This window comes from Gossypium hirsutum, chromosome A13, assembly GCF_007990345.1.
Source record: "Gossypium hirsutum isolate 1008001.06 chromosome A13, Gossypium_hirsutum_v2.1, whole genome shotgun sequence".
Lineage (NCBI taxonomy): Eukaryota > Viridiplantae > Streptophyta > Magnoliopsida > Malvales > Malvaceae > Gossypium > Gossypium hirsutum.
The window spans coordinates 90,976,777-90,993,555 of NC_053436.1; positions in this window are offsets into that span (position 1 = coordinate 90,976,777).

A 16,779-nucleotide genomic window follows, 5' to 3' on the forward strand; every position below is an offset into this window, starting at 1 on the left:
AGCCATTTTAGCCGGCAGAAAATATTTTAGTAAAAATTTTTCGGTCATTTGTTCCCAAGTAGTGATAGACCCTCGTGGTAACGAGTTCAACCATTGTTTAGCTTTGTTTCTCAGTGAAAAGGGAAATAAACGAAGACGAATGGCATCATCAGAAACGCCATTGATTTTGAATGTATCGCAAAATTCAAGAAAATTCACCAAGTGCGTGTTAGGATCCTCATCCTGAAAACCATCAAACTGAACAAACTGCTGTATCATCTGAATTATGTCAGGTTTTAATTCAAAATTATTCACAGCAATAGTAGGTCTAACTATACTAGGCTAAGTTACTGTTAAAGAAGGTTTAGCATAATCATACATAGTACGTGGAGCAGGATTTTGATTAGCTGCAATTGCAGGGGGCAGCTGATCGCCTGGATTTTCGGCCATCTCTTCGGTTGGGGATTGAGTATCGTCTTCTCGTTCATTCTCCGTGTATCATAAACTATCTTTATTTCTCTTTTATTTCTACGAACTGTACGATCGATTTCTTCGTAAAAAAGTAGTGGTCCTGATGGGTTTCTTCTAGTCATAAACTATAAAAGCCTACCAAGAGAGAGAAAAAGTAAATTAATAAATAATAAAATAAAATAAAATTGCAAGAAAAATAAATGGCTAAAGTAATAGAAATTTAGTGTTCCTAATATTTCAGTTCCCCGGCAACGGTGCCAAAAACTTGATCGCGTGATTCGTAACAAGTAATAAATATTTATAATGAAGATCAAACCTAGACTAACTATTATTACGACGAACAGGCAAGCGCACCTATCGAACAATAGTATAGTAATGGCAAGACCGGGATATCGTACTCATGGGAACCAAAAGTACTAGTAATAACTATCTTTTTACTATCTAGCCAAAGAATAAAAGGGATTTGTTTTAATTAACTAATTATTTAAACTAAGAACGTACAGAGAAAAGAATTGGGGAATTGCTTTTGGGAAAATCGATTGACTTGAGACAATACCTAAGGAAAAATCCACCTAGACTGTACTTGTTATTCTGGTTCCGAATCGGGTGATTTATTCATTCAACTTGTTCCGTAGAAATCCCTAAGTTATGTTATTATCCCTATTCAAGACTAATAACGTCTAATCCCTAGATTGAATAACCGAGACTTTTCTCTAATTAACACTCTAGGGTTGCATTAACTAGATCTATGGATCCTCTTATTAGGTTTCACCCTAATCCGGCAAAATCTTGTTACCCTATTTCTAGGCGCACAATCAACTCCGCTTGATTATAGAAAATTTACTCTTAGACAGGGTCTATTCCTCCTCTGAATAAGAGCGTGTCTTGAATTAGTATCCTGGGATATCAAAACAAGAATTAAGAACACATAATTAAGAACAAGTTAAATATTTATCATACAATTCAGAAAATAATAACGAGATTCATCTTAGGTTTCATTCCCCTTAGGTATTTAGGGGATTTAGTTCATAACTAAATAAGAAAACATCTCAGAAGAATAAAGAATACAAAACATAAAGAAAACCCAAAACTCCTGAAGGGGAATTGAGGAGAGATCTTCAGTCTTGATGTTGAATCCGGCTTCTGAGATGGATCAATCGGCTTCCTTGGGGTAATTCCTTACCCTCTTCTCCATCCCCCCTTTTCTCCTCCTCTAGTGTGTATTTATAGGCTTTGGAATGCCTAAAAACCTTCAAAATTGGCCTTTTCTGAATTGGACTCAACTTGGGCTCCGCAGGGACATGCCCGTGTGACACGCCCGTGTTCTATTACTTCAGGCCGTGTTTGAGCCTACCAAATTGACACGGCTGTGTGGTATGCCCGTGTGAGGAGGTCCAGACAGTGTTGATTTTGTACTTTGGCCCATTTTCTTTATTTTTGGCCCGTTTCTCATTCTTTTCACTCTCCTAAGTATAAAATATGAAAGTAAAGCATTAGGAGCATCAAATTCACTAATTCTAATGAGAAATCATCCATAAAATGCATTAAACATGGGGAAAAATATGTATAATTTACGGTTTATCATGGGGCGTACTCTTCCTCAAGTGTACCCTTTCTTGTACGTAATCTTTCTTCACTTGAAGATACCCTGTAATTAAGTCCTTAGATATCGCCAACAGGTGGATACTTTAACGCTAGTATGCACCAATACTCTAATTCACCAGCAAGCCAACGGGAGGGCAAATTATGCTACCTAGTGCGCCAAAACAGTTAATATGCATACCTCACTTACCTTTTTGGATCCGTCATTTTTGGAGTGTAACACCTAGGGGTGGTACATGAAATTTACCCAAATTAGGAACAAAAGGGCGATAATTAAGGTTAGAATTAAGGGTTTGTCGAAAAATTAAAAATAATGAGAGGGGAAGGATTTGAACCTTGGACCTCTAGGAAAGGGTATGAACATTTAGCTGTTGAGCCTGTAACTCATTTCTTACTTAATTTTATTTCTTAACCGTATATATATATTTTGGGGTGTGACTTTACCATAGTTTGCCAAAAATAATAAAATAGGAGGATGAGAGCTTGAACCTAAGATCTCTAGGGATAACTACATTACTTAACAGCTGGGCTAGATATTCAATTTTGTTTAAACTCTTAGAACATTTATTCTTAAAACAAGGCATGACACTTGCGAGGGTTTGGAGAAAAATTACACAAAATAAATTTGATGCAAGAGAAGAGATTTGAACCTAGGTTTCAAGGAAAATTCACTAACACTTAACCATTCGACCAATAACTTTCTTATTTAATAAATGCACAATAATAACCTTATAAATCAGAGTGTGACCACTCTCAGTTTCACAAATCCTGATTCTACTAACCCCATTTTTTTAGGATATAACACTCTTTGTCAGCGCATGTGTGGCGGGACTACCATAAATTGACCACCAAATATATATGACAACTCATTCTCCATGTACCAATGTTGGTACTTGACCAAAGGCCTACAGTTAAACATACAACACTACATCCAAGGTTGCCTTTCAAACTAGGCGTTCCACAATGCAATATATTGTTGATGTTCGACTGCCCAATTCTTGTCGTGTTTTCCCTATTTTTCACACAGTGGACATTGTTGAACCTTTGTGGATCGTCTGGGACATGTTGCACGCACCTAAATTGTCGCAACACTCGATCAACATTGTGCCACTCCACCATTGAAAAATCAATCAACGGTGTATTGGTAGTCCACACAAGTTGTTGCTGATGGTTCCACACTAGAATGACAGTTGCAACGTCTTCCCCTGAAAACGACATCCATACAAACTGTACAGTATGGATAATTTATATAGTTAAATAAGGCAAATAACATTGTCAAATTAGATAAATCTATTTGAAATATTGTAATTCAAAAAAAAATGTTTTACTTGGTCCCCAAAATATGCCTCAATCATTTGTCGGTATACAACCACTGTCTCAAACCTCTCGATTCCTAGAGTCGTCACCCATCTGAAAATAAATAGCAATTTTTAGCATGTGCGCACACATAAAATAAATTTATATTACGACCAACTTTTCATATATTTTTTTACCTATTTACAAGTGGCCACGCAGGTGGTTGGTGACTCACTAGTGCCAGAAATAACATCCTGTACAGAGCCCAAGACTGCAACAGAATAAGGCAACCGCTTGTATCTTACGTGTCATGCTTTGTTTTTCGATAAACCTCGCGGTACAACATCGCTAATACTGTTGAGCCCCAACTATAGGTCTGAGCATTGTTAAGATTTGTAATTAAGGACAAGTACAGAATGTGGACTCTATTTTGGTTTGAGTTCAACATTAGTACCTCACCTACTAATTGCAAAATATACGCTCGAGCAGCGTACATAAGCTTAGACTCAGTGGGACTGCTCGATAACATTTCAAAATTTTCTTTGAACCATGAAAGTCTTAAACTGGTTAATCTTCCTTCCTCACCATCGAGGGTGCATCCAAACAGTTGGTAGCAAAGGCTCCAAGGATCGGCCACTTGGTTCATGGCTGCAACTCCACCAACTGGGAGCCTGAGTTAAATCGATACGTCCTCTAGTGCAATCGTAGAATCCCCGCACGTCAAATGGAAAGTGTGGGTCTTTGGGCGTTATCGTTGAACAAGGGCATGTATTAAGGCTGACCTCAAGTAGAACATCCGAATGAATGTTGTTGTGCCAAATCCGACGACATCCAAGTATGGTATAATCCGATTGTCAGGAATATATCCCGGATCATAGAGTCGAGGCCTCAAGACTCGGTACCCATATTGTACACATAATAAAATCGATATTTGTTAATTTTGACCACTTGAATATTCACAAGTAATGAATAATCATTTTTATTATTTAAAAACCGACTCAAACAACATTTTTTAAAAATAAAATAAATGGTTTTAATTGAATATTCAAGTGCTTGTATGAATCCAAATTGAAATATATCAAATTTCCAGTTCAGTCCATCTTAATCTAAGGATAATAAAGTAAGATAACAGAACTAATTAAAGAATAAAAAAGAAAAAAAATAAATAAGGGCTAAATTGTTTGACTACAAATTGACAGGCATTAAACTGTAAACATAAAAGCTAGGGAAAACGTGATAGAGTGCAAATTAAAGCGAAAAACAAAAACAAATATTCATTAGATAAGTAGTAAATATTGTAATAAACTGTCAACTTATAATTAAAATTTTGACAATATAGTGATTTTTTTCATTTTACCGGCTAGTTAATCATCAACATTGTGTGGTCGGAAGCTTAGATAAGAGAACTCATTACGATTTCTGCATAATTAATAATAACATTATCAATCACCATTGAAATTAACAACATATAATTAAATGAATTGTTATATTAAACATATTAACTTACCTTAACACTTCAAACTTAAAACACAAAAAATAATTCAAAAAAAAAAAATTCTGATGAGGGGGGAGTCGATCAACCGATGTGGTGGTGGATGTTAAATATGACTCCTATTTTCAGTCAAATTTGAAAAAGTCTTTTAGTTAAACTCTGTTTACTTGTTTCAATCAAACACTGATTAGTTTAGATTATTTTATTATTATTTGATCTATGAATTTAGCCTATAAATAGGCTCTTTTACAACCTTAGAAAATACACCCATTAGAGATTAGAACTCATAACACATTTAGAGAATTTTGTGTTTACGTTTTATGGGTTCTTTATTTTCGGGTTTTCGGGGTTTAATTTTTATCTCCATCTTTTGTACTCTTCGTTCTTTTGCCATTATAGTAAAATTATCTTTGCCCATAGTTTTTTATCCTCTTTGGAGGGGTTTTTCCACGTTAAATTTGTGTGTTCAATTTCTCAACTTATTCTGCTATTTTCTTGTTCGTTACTTAATCGGGTTAAAATCCTAACAAGTGGTATCAGAGCTAGTTCAATTTTCATAGATCAGCCCGTTCAGAGATGGAAACAACAAGGTTTGAAATTGAGAAGTTCGATGGTGAGACAAATTTTAATCTATGACAAGTTCAGATGATTGCAATTCTAGTTCAATCAGGCTTGAAAAAGGTTGTTATCAGGAAAAAGCCTGAGAATCTAAATAAAACAGAATGGGAAGAGCTTGATGAAAAGGCTTTATCCGCAATCCAGTTGTGCCTCACGAATACGGTATTGCAGGAGGTATTGATGAAGAAGACCTCATCTGCCTTGTGGAAAAGGTTAGAAACTCTTTATGCGACTAAGTCTCTGGCAAACCGTTTAGTGTTGAAACAACGTCTATTTACGTTTCGCATGAACGAAGGTAAGCTTCTTAGAGATCACATCAGTCAATTCATTACTCTTTTAAATGATTTAAAGAATGTTGAGGTTCATATTGACGATGAAGATCTGGCTATGCTATTATTGTGCTCTTTACCCCCTTCATACAAGTCTTTCAAGGAGACCTTGATTTATGGCAGAGACAAACTCTCGTTCGAAGATGTGAAGGGTCATTTGTTGAGTAGAGACAAACTCGACAATGAGCTTCATTTGGATAGTAAGACAGATAGGCAAGCTTCCGTTTTGGTAGCATCAAAGAAACTAGATAAAAGGTGTCGCTATTGTAAAAAGTTAGGTCACGTCAAAGCAGATTATTATAAACTGCGAAATAAAAAAGTTGCTGAGAGTAACGAGGAAGATGTAGCTGGTGCTAATTTGGCGGATGAAAATAAGGATGATTTCTTGTTAGTGTCAACAAGTGATAACACCAAGCTCACGTCCGAGTGGATCCTAGATTCAAGATGCTCTTTCCACATGTGTCCCAATAGAGAATGGTTCTCCACATACAGTTCGATTGAAGGTGGAGTTGTGCGCATGGGAAACGATTCATCTAGTAAGGTAATTGGTATTGGTATTGTTAAAATTAAGATGCACGATGAGATGATTAGGACACTCTTAGATGTCAGGTATGTACCTGATTTACGAAAGAATCTCATCTCCTTAAGTATTTTAGACTTGAAAGGATGCAAAATCAACATCGATTCAAGCGGTATTAAAGTATCCCGTGGAGCTCTCGTTTTGTTAAAAGGTAAAAGAACCGGCAGTTTTTATATTCTGGAAGGTTATACAGTGACCGGTGAAATCGGACGTCCCTCGTCCGTTACGGAGTTGAAGTCAACTTGTTTGGAGCGGAGGCAACTTGGTCATAGGAGGGAAAAAGGTATGACTATTTCGTTGAAGAGAGGTTCTCTTTTGGATGTAGGTTTTGAAAAGTTAGGGCACTGTGTTCGTGAAAATCAGACCCGGGTTAGTTTTGATTTGGCAGTGTACAAGTCGAAGGCTAGAAGTCTTCTAGTTTCTAAGCACAAATTCGACTCAGTTAATTCCCTGCATAGTTCAAGATAGGCTCGTGGCGGGCTTTGGTAAAGATGGCGTTGTGGAAATATGAGCCAAGGTGGAGATTTGTTAAATATGACTCCTATTTTCAGTCAAATTTGAAAAATAGTATTTTAGTTAAACTCTGTTTACTTGTTTCAATCAAACACTGATTAGTTTAGATTATTTTATTATTATTTGATCTATGAATTTAGCCTATAAATAGGCTCTTTTACAACATTAGAAAACACACCCATTAGAGATTAGAACTCATAACACATTTAGAGAATTTTGTGTTTACGTTTTGTGGGTTCTTTGTTTTCGGGTTTTCGGGGTTTAGTTTTTATCTCCATCTCTTGTACTCTTCGTTCTTTTTCCATTATAGTAAAATTATCTTTGCCCATAGTTTTTTATCCTCTTTGGAGGGGTTTTTCCACGTTAAATTTGTGTGTTCAATTTCTCAACTTATTCTGCTATTTTCTTGTTCGTTACTTAATCGGGTTAAAATCCTAACAGTGGAAATAGGGACCAGTGGAACTCTATAAAGGGAATGAAGAAGAAAAAAAAAGAACAGTAGCCGCGTGACCGTCCGGTCACATCGGGCGTCAACCTGCTGACACTAGCCTACCACCTGATGCCTGATGTGATCGGACGGTCACGTAGCTACAACTCCTCTTTTTAAAGTGATACAACTTTTTTTTATAATACTTTAATTTTTTAAAATTCACTTAATAGATCGATTTAGCATGGTTTAATATCAAATTCTTCTATTATAATACTATATTTTAGTTTGATTATTTTTAGTTAAGTTTTTCATTCCTAAATTATTAGCACTTTTTTTATTAATTTATTTTTTAATTACTTGAATATGTGTTTATGATTATGGTTCATACTTATAAAAAATAAAAAACATTTGTTTATGATTAATTTTCTAACCGTTTTTTTCAATTTTTAAAACATTGCATCCCAGCCTCTTTTATTATTCTTGATTTTATATCAGTTCGACTGCAGATAAAATTTTTGAACTTAAGAACAATAAATTTTTTTATAATTTAAAAAAAATTTCCTTTATTTTTTTATCATACTAATATTTACATTAAAAATTGCTTGAAAACATATTTACCTCTACTATGGTCAGTTTTTTACAAAACTAACCCAATTAATTTCATAATTTACGAAAATTCTCCAGGTACAGTAATACTAACTAAACTTGGATTAATCATACTACACAGTTGCTAATGTATTTTAAAAAAGTATTTTCTTCAATTCATTCACCTTCTACTTGAAGCAGGTCCATTGAAAATCTCATAAAATTCAAATTTTCTTAATTTCGGTCCATCATGAATCCGATGACCCAATAGTGCATTTTGTAAGACTAGGTCCAGATGCCCTCAATCAAATACACCACTGTTGCTTAATTTTATTATTAATTATGTAGAAATCACTATCAGTTCTCTTATCTGAGCTTCTGACCACACAACACTGATCTGAGCTTCAATTGGCTCCATCGAGAATCTCGTGCACCAAGTTTAGGGTTTTTGTGATACAAGGTTCAGTCGGCAAAGAATGCCACCAACTCGTGTAATCCATAATTGGCACCTCCACCCCTTGACAACATAACCTTTGTGGTACTCAAGATAGTATATACTTCAACCTCATTATCGCATAACTATCAATACATAAATGAAATCTCCAGGTAATGGTACACTCCCCAAACAAATAAAACATTCTTTCAACTTCTCCCCATTTCTCAAGACTTAGATTTTTTTTCCCTTTGTTCTCTCCCTCTCACTTATCTCTTCATGAAGACAATCTAAAAATGAAAAAAAATTCTTTGTTACCACTTTCTGAAAACCAATGCTTAACCACGGTTGATATATATAGCATATTGGTGTCAGCAACGAGAAAGTCGGGACCAAATTTTTTTTTAACACTAGTGTCAGCATAGGGATGCCCGACATGAAAAAAATAATTTTTTTGACAGAACCCCAAGTGCCAGTAGAGGGAAGGCTGACACCAAAATTTTTTTTCTTACATGGGTCCTGCCTTCAAGAAACATGGGATCAAAAAAAATTTTTTTACCTACCATGGGTGCCGACACCAAAATATTGAATTTTTTTTGTGCCAACCACCTAGACGCTGATACCTAATAAAAAATATTTTTTTGAACTGAGAAATACCCATATTTTACAAAAAATACATAAGGGTGTCGCCCATTGTAGTGTTAGCACAAAAAAAACATTTTTTTATCCCTGAACCAATCAACAAACAATGATTACATGATGATTCACTTTGGTGCTGGCCATCAGATGCCGACACTGCCCAACACTGTAGATTTCAGGTCATTTTCATTATAGATTTTGAACCTGGGTCATTTTCATAAATAATAAGTTTTTTTGGGTTATTTCTGAAAAAGAACTGTTCAAATCTCATCATATGTAAATATTTATTCCTTTTTCTTTAAAAATCAAAACACTAAAGCACCTCGAATTTTAAATGCAAAGACATCAAAATAATTTCTCTAACTGAGCTCAACTCAGTCGGGAGCTTAAATAACAATATAGATAAAAATCAACACTACCAAATAGTGTTTTGGCCAAAAAAAACATGCTCATTAAAAAAATGTCTATTAAAAGAAACTGTCAAGCTCAATTTTCATAATGTTTGCGAGTGACACCAAAACTCAGTCAGTTCCATTATAAATAGCATAGATATTGCATTTATTCATGTAATACTTATATTTAATCACACGATTGTGTTTGTGTCACCCTTAATTAGGTCATTAAATCAATTATGAAATTATAAAAATACCACTCGTTTTAAATTATAATTAATATTATTATGATTTTTTTTCTTTTCATACTTTTATATCATCTTTAAATAAAAGGATTACAAATTTAATAATAGAACACGTGTTTAATAGTATTAAATATAAAATCATTATCACTCCACCTATATTCACTATTTCATAAATTTCAAAAGAAAATAGAAAAAATCAAATACAATTATAAAATCTCTCATTAAATTTGGTGGCACAACTAAGTTTGGGAAAAAATTGGAAAGCAAAATTTAAAAATAATTGAAAATATTATTATAAGGATTTAGAAGCTAACTAAGGTGAATAGGCCATTTTGTTTTAATTAGGCCTTTAAGCCATTTTTAGGAGAGAGAAAGTGAAAGCGTGTCCAGCTAGACAAGCTTTCACTTTCTCTCTCTAGTGTTAGGGCTTTTTATATTTTAAGGTTAGGGTTTAAGGTTTTTTTTAGGGTTTAAGATATTTTGAAAGTGTTCAGGTTTTTCGACTGAAATGACGAAAGTTCTTAGGTAGTTTTGAGGGGTCGGGGATGTGATAACGTGCGTCAGCACACATACATTTTATATGTCATGGCGGGAAAGGACCATCACCTTAAAAACCTATCATGGGAAAATTTGATTTTGGGGTAATAATGCTTGATACAATCAGGGGTTGAAGTCTATGTGGAGATCCTAGTCAGCGGCCGTGATGCAGTCACGGGTTCAAGTATATCTGGGTGGCTAGGAGATGATTGTTACGTGGTCAAGAGTTTAAGCTTTTTGGATACCCACAAACAATGGCCTATATATATTATAGATAAGATTGATGTCATAATCATACAGAAAAACTTTGGGAACTTTCGGTGTAATCAACATAATTTTTTTCTCTATTTCCAAGCAGTCGGTATCTTTGACCTTTTATTATTGTCTGAAGGCTGACACCAAGGTGGACACAAGAGCGCTCTTAGGTGGAGAATGGATGTTTCAATACAATAGAGGTCAAACTTAGGTCGGCGCAACAACGATTGTAGTTATTAATGGGTTGTGTAATAACGACAACCATCATTTCCTTGAAAAGAGCATCACCTTTACTGAACTGTAATAGCCTCTTCCTGTCTGAGAGTCCTGTTGCGTCTACAACGGTGTTGGCCTTCAAATAAGAAGGAAAGTTAAAAGTGCCGATTACCTGGAAATGGAGAAAAAATTACAGCGATTATAGCAGGAAGCCCCATATTTTTTTCGTATGAATATGTCATCAAACTTCTTTATGGTATTTATAAGACATCATTTTTGGGTATTCGAAAAGATTGAGCTCGTGGCCACGTAACGAACGTCAACTGGCTCCTCCGTTATACCCCGATCAATTACTACATAAAAACCTTCCAATTGAGACATCCACGTCAACTTTTACCATTGACCGTAGAAAGCAAAATCACCTCATAACTGACTTCCCTAGGATAGGCTTCAGAGGCAATGATCTCATCTTAGCATGATATACGAAATATGTGCAGCTTCGAGGGATATCGTGTAACGCCCCAATTTTCGGGAATCCTGTGAATGTTGGCATAGGTTTAATTATGTTAGTGGGCCTCTAGAAAACCCAAACTTAAGATAGAACCCGACAATTTTAGTTAATTTTTGTTCCATAAGAAAAAGGGGGTGAAATTATGAAATAGAACCTATGTGAAAATGTTTGAAAATGCTATAGGCTAAATTGAAGTGGCCAAATAAATAGGAGTGCAAAATAGGAGGATTTGCATGACAAACCTCCCATTTTACATGAAGTGGCCAGCCATCATGTTGTTGTAGACAAAATGTACACTTGATATCCATAATTTATGGTACAAATTGATACAAATTGATAATAGGTTAGGTAAATGTTCCATGATAATAGGTTAGGTAAATGTTCCATGATAATGGGTTAGGTAAATGTTTCATGATAGTGGGTTAGGTAAATGTTTCATGATAAGAATTTCATGTCTTTTGTATTAAAGAATTAAATGGATGAAATATGAAGTTTTATTAAAAGAAAAAGGGGTGAAAAGAACAAAGTTTTGTCCATCTTTGTTCATCATAGCTGAAAGTTAGAGAAGAGAAAGGAGAGGAGAAAGCTCTTGAGTATTCGGTCATTAGGAGGAGGAAAATTGAAGGTAAGTTCTTGGTACCTTGCTTCTATTTTGAGGTTCATGAGTTCTTCTTGATTCTACCTTAACTCTTGAAGTATATTTTGATTTTTAGTTGTGTTGTGAGCATTTAGTCATGAATTAAAATGAAGGAAATGGTTGTTGTTTCATGTTCTTTTGATGAAAAATGGAAGATAGGTAAAGTTGAGCCAAACAAATGAACATGCATGTGCCTTAGATGCTAAAGGGAAAAATCAGCTAACATGTTGTGCTTTAAAATGATGAAATGGAGATTATACTTAAGTAAAATCATAGATATGTGATGATTGATTGGTGATATACATGTTTAAATAACAAGCATGCAAGTTAGGTGTGAAAGAGTGATTTGGTGATAAATCTGCTTGGGACAGCAGCAGTAACGTGACTTTGGAAAATCACCATAAATTTTGGGAGATGAGTTAGAAGCTGCATAAATTATGTAATTAAAGCTTAATGAGTCTAGTTTCAAATGGAATAAACGAGAACATATTTTGAATTCTGTACAATGAGAAATTTGATTCGTAATGAAGAGTGGTCAGATTAGTCAAACAGTGAAACATGGGAAACTTTAAGAAAAATCTGGTATTGATTGGCCATACCAAAAATTCTGAAAATTTTATGGATAGAAGATATATGATTCTATGTTCAGGGAAAATTAACGGAACTTGATTTGGAGTTTCGTAGCTCCAGTTATAAATAATTTAGTGACTGTTGCTCAAGAAGACAGCTTGCAGTGAAATTATGATTATGTGGTAAACATTGACAAAAATTTGTTAATGAGTTGCTTATTGTTTTCTTATAAGCTTACCATGATCTGTAGGTGTGGTTGGTCGAATATTGTAAGGGATTAATACGTAGTTCGTATTTGAATAGTTAGATTAACGTGTTAGTAATCCAATTGTAGGCGGTTCGTGTGTGGATCTCGTCAGCATATCGTCGCAAACAGGAGTGTAACTGACACCCTCTCATAGACTAGATTGGCAAAAGCCGAAAAGCCGAAATGCCGAAAAGTCGGTATTTTGGGAATTTGTGAGTGTGCGAATGCTCGTAAGATAGTTGGGTTTGTATATTTGGTAATCTAAAGTAATAAACTGCAGTACGCGCGATTTCGTACATTTTGATAATTTGGGATTAATGGGCCAAAGATCGGGTTCATGGGCCAACGGGCCCAATTCGGTAAGTATGCGCGGTAAGTGTTCTGATAGTACGTAAATAGTTAGGATATGCATGAAAACCCTAAAAGTAGCTAAATTACTATAATACCCCTATGTATGAAAAATTACCGTTATACCCCTAGAGTTAATTTTGACTGAAAAGCATGACGATCTGATTCTGTATGATGTATGCCATGATTATATATCTGTTGCATGGGGACATGGGTTATATTATGGAGGAAGCGTTCTGGTGGCTATGCCACAAATATCTGATCTGGTGGCTCTGCCACAAATATCTGATCTGGTGGCTCTGCCACATATATCTGTTCTGGTGGCTTTGCCACGATTATCTGTATCTGGTGACTCTGTCACATTATCTGTTCTGGCAGCCATGCTGCAAATTCTGTGGTGTGTAGCGGTTGGATGGGTCGAGTTATCTCTCCACACGGTGTAAGGTTGGTATGGGGGTGTATACGGTTGGATATGGTTGGGTTTCTGCATAAACATGTAATATCTGTTCTGTTCTGCTATGGGCCTATGGGCTTTATTCTGAATTCTGTTCTGGGCTAAGGCCAACTTATTCTATTTCTGTGGTTTGAGCTGATATAGGCTATGGTTGGGTTAATTTACACACTGAGTTTCCCCAAACTCACCCCTTTTATTTTCATCCACGCAGGTAATCCCCAACCATAGTGGGCTTGGAGCTGTGAGGGAATTCGGAGTGGCCACCCATTCTGAAAGTTTGATTTTCTTCTGGTGAACTGAACATCCTTTTATTTACGTTTGAAGTTTTGGGTTTTTAAATGTAATAAGGCCGCTTAATTATTTTGATGGTTTTAATATGTATTACTAAGATAGGTATTACTTATTTTAACTGTTAAAATTGGATAGCTTTAGGGCGCGTTTTCAAAAACAACAATTGATTTCAAAATAACACGACAACAAGCAAAGCTTCCGCAATGAAAGTATTTTCCAAAATTAATCACTTTTCCTAAAAATGACTTAATCAAATCGGTTTCCTAGAAATATCCATGACGTTAAGGTGTGGCAATGGCGGTATGCATGTCTAGGATTGGATCCGAAGGGAGCTTGGTACTTAAGCAGTCCGATGGACTCACCACCTCTTTTCCGGTTTCTTACTTGGTGCACAGCTTCCATTCACCTTAACCCTTAATGAATTAATCTTTTGAACATCAAGTACGATTTTCTGGACTTAGAATGGAAATTTTTTTTAACGTTTTTGATGTGGCATGCCGGATCCGGCCATAACTTCTGGGTCGGGTTTGGGGTGTTACATGCATCACCGATGACTTAAGAATACCTTAAACGTAAACCAAATATTTTTAGCGATCGAAATTTTTAAGACCAAGAAATGGTTTATACTGGAGAAATAGAGAGGACTGGGGAGAAATTATATGACTGAGGGATAATGAAGCTTGGTGTGTGTGAGTCATTTTATAGTCACAGGGAAGGGTCTGTTTGCAAAGAAGAACCTTGAAAGAGCGTTAGAACATATTCTAAATGTGTTTAAAGTGTCTAAATTATTCGAAGTGTCAGGTTTTTTTCCCCAAGGAATAGGAAATTTGTTAGAGAAAGCTTGCCCAGCAGGGGGCTTTCTCTAACAAATTTCAGGGTGAAAGTACCTTTTTCAAATGCCTGTTGAGTAGATTATGCAACACAGAATCTCAATAAAATTATATGACTTCTGAATGCGTGATGAAAATTATTTGCACCATACAATATGCAACGAATTTGTGCATTCGTAAAAGAAATTTGTGGTACGTATTCTCTTTCTCCTTATATAATTCTCTTATAAAAGGGGCGTAATTTTCATAACATAAACAGACATCAAGTTAATATCAATGAGAAGAACCTTGCATCACGGGTGAGAGTTGTGTGTACTCCATTGGACAACTCTCTACTAATTTTTGTACGTTTATTCATCCAAATTGTAACCGATATTGAAACGAGTTAACGAGTGAAATCTGTTATATACTACGATGGTCAAATCTGTAACATAGAGTTCAGGGTAGTGTTTGTAAGAGCGAATTCCGTGGAATTTACGTTCAATAGTATCATTTAGATGCGTGAGCTACGGACTAGAATCAGGAGGTAAGTCAGAGGATGACCTAGGGAAGAATTACGAGGTTGCAATGTAGATTTCTTGCATCTATTGACCCCTATAAGTATGAGCTATTTGATTTGGTTAGTGAGACACATCTCGAGACAGTCATATCATCGCACATCTCAAACGAAAATACTGTTATTGAGTTATATGTTGAGTTTGCCGATGCTGATGGATTTAACCCATCTTCAACCACCATCGTGGTGAATACAGGTACTAAAGCTAAAGTAGAAATTCCTACAACACAATTGTGCAATAGGTTTTTTGGCCTCTTTCAAAGCGAGTACTACGATGTTCTCGAAACATCTATGAGTAGACACTCATCGGTATCCTGCATTGATCTAAACTTCGAGGATCAGTACCAGTCGAGGTATCAGCATAACCCAAATCTAGACACTTAGGCTCGACATTCAATCAGTGCATGCGATTTCTACTTCAGCATTGAGTCGATGTTATGGAGCAAAAGTAGTTATACCAGGGGATCATGAATGTACACTGGTCATCAACCCGTTGAATATTCTGGTGGACACACGGGTTATAGGAGAACCGATGACCTACTCCTTTTGACGGGGGCTAGCGTATATCGAAGGATTTTTGTGTACAATTGGCCGTACAACTGGAGATGTATTCGGAGGTGTAGGCCTGTAGACTTCCTCCTTGTCGTCATCATCGCCTGAATATGTACCTAGCGCGGCCCCTTGGGTAATCATTTCTTCAAGATTAGCAGCGTCATAAACTTCCTCCGTGGTCGATTGTTGTGTCGTCCTCGCCTGCCATCGTGTATCCACCACTCCCGCATCTGGTCGTTGTGACAATGAGCCACCCTCGTAAAATAGTGATGCACGCAGTGTTTGGGTCACTATAGGCATGTAGCCATAAGGTGCCCTAAATCCTGGGTATTTCGGAAAGGTACTAAGCATTGACATTGTTATCAACTGCTGCATAGGCGTCTGCACCAGTATCATCATCGATGGCGGTGTATACGTTGGTGTCTGTCTTGACATGGTGTTTGGTATTGACATCTACATGGGGTGTAGTATGCAGGAGATGTCAGTGCCCCAAAATATATACCTGCGGGAATAGAAAAATCGGCCATGTGCGGTGGTGGTCAGTAATATAGTAGTGCTTGTGAAAAAAACATAGGGTTACTAAATTGAATGGGAATAAGTGGAGTGAATTGACCCGGATATTGCATATCCATAGGCGATGCATCTTCTGCCAGAACGAATAACAGACCTGTCGTGCGATTGTGTCCCCTCCTACGTTGCTGTGGTGATCGACATTACTTCTTCGCCCAAATTTGCCTACTCCTTGCCTCCAGTAGTAGCAGATACGGCTTGCCGACGGTTCTGAACCATGCCAAGTAATCATCAACTGCCGTTGTGTCCGCTAAGAAAAATGGTTCGCGAACAGGTAAGAATTGTATTCTTTGATCCCACACCTCAATGTGCTCCTCGTTCCACACCGCCCAGTCATTGTTGCCCTTCCCTCACATGTCTACCTTGTGCAGCTCCTTCAGGTCTCATAGTAGCAGCGAAATTCATTGCCTCCACCCGAACTGCCGCAACACCCGGTCTGATTCGTGCATTTCCACCGCCGCTTACACTACCAATGACACCTTGGCGTCCTACATCTGTTGATTTTCCAACACTTCCAACGGGATGCAAGATATGACATCGGTATCGGCGTACGACATTCATTCAAACTAAAAAAAATTGTAAGTATCATTATGTATGAATT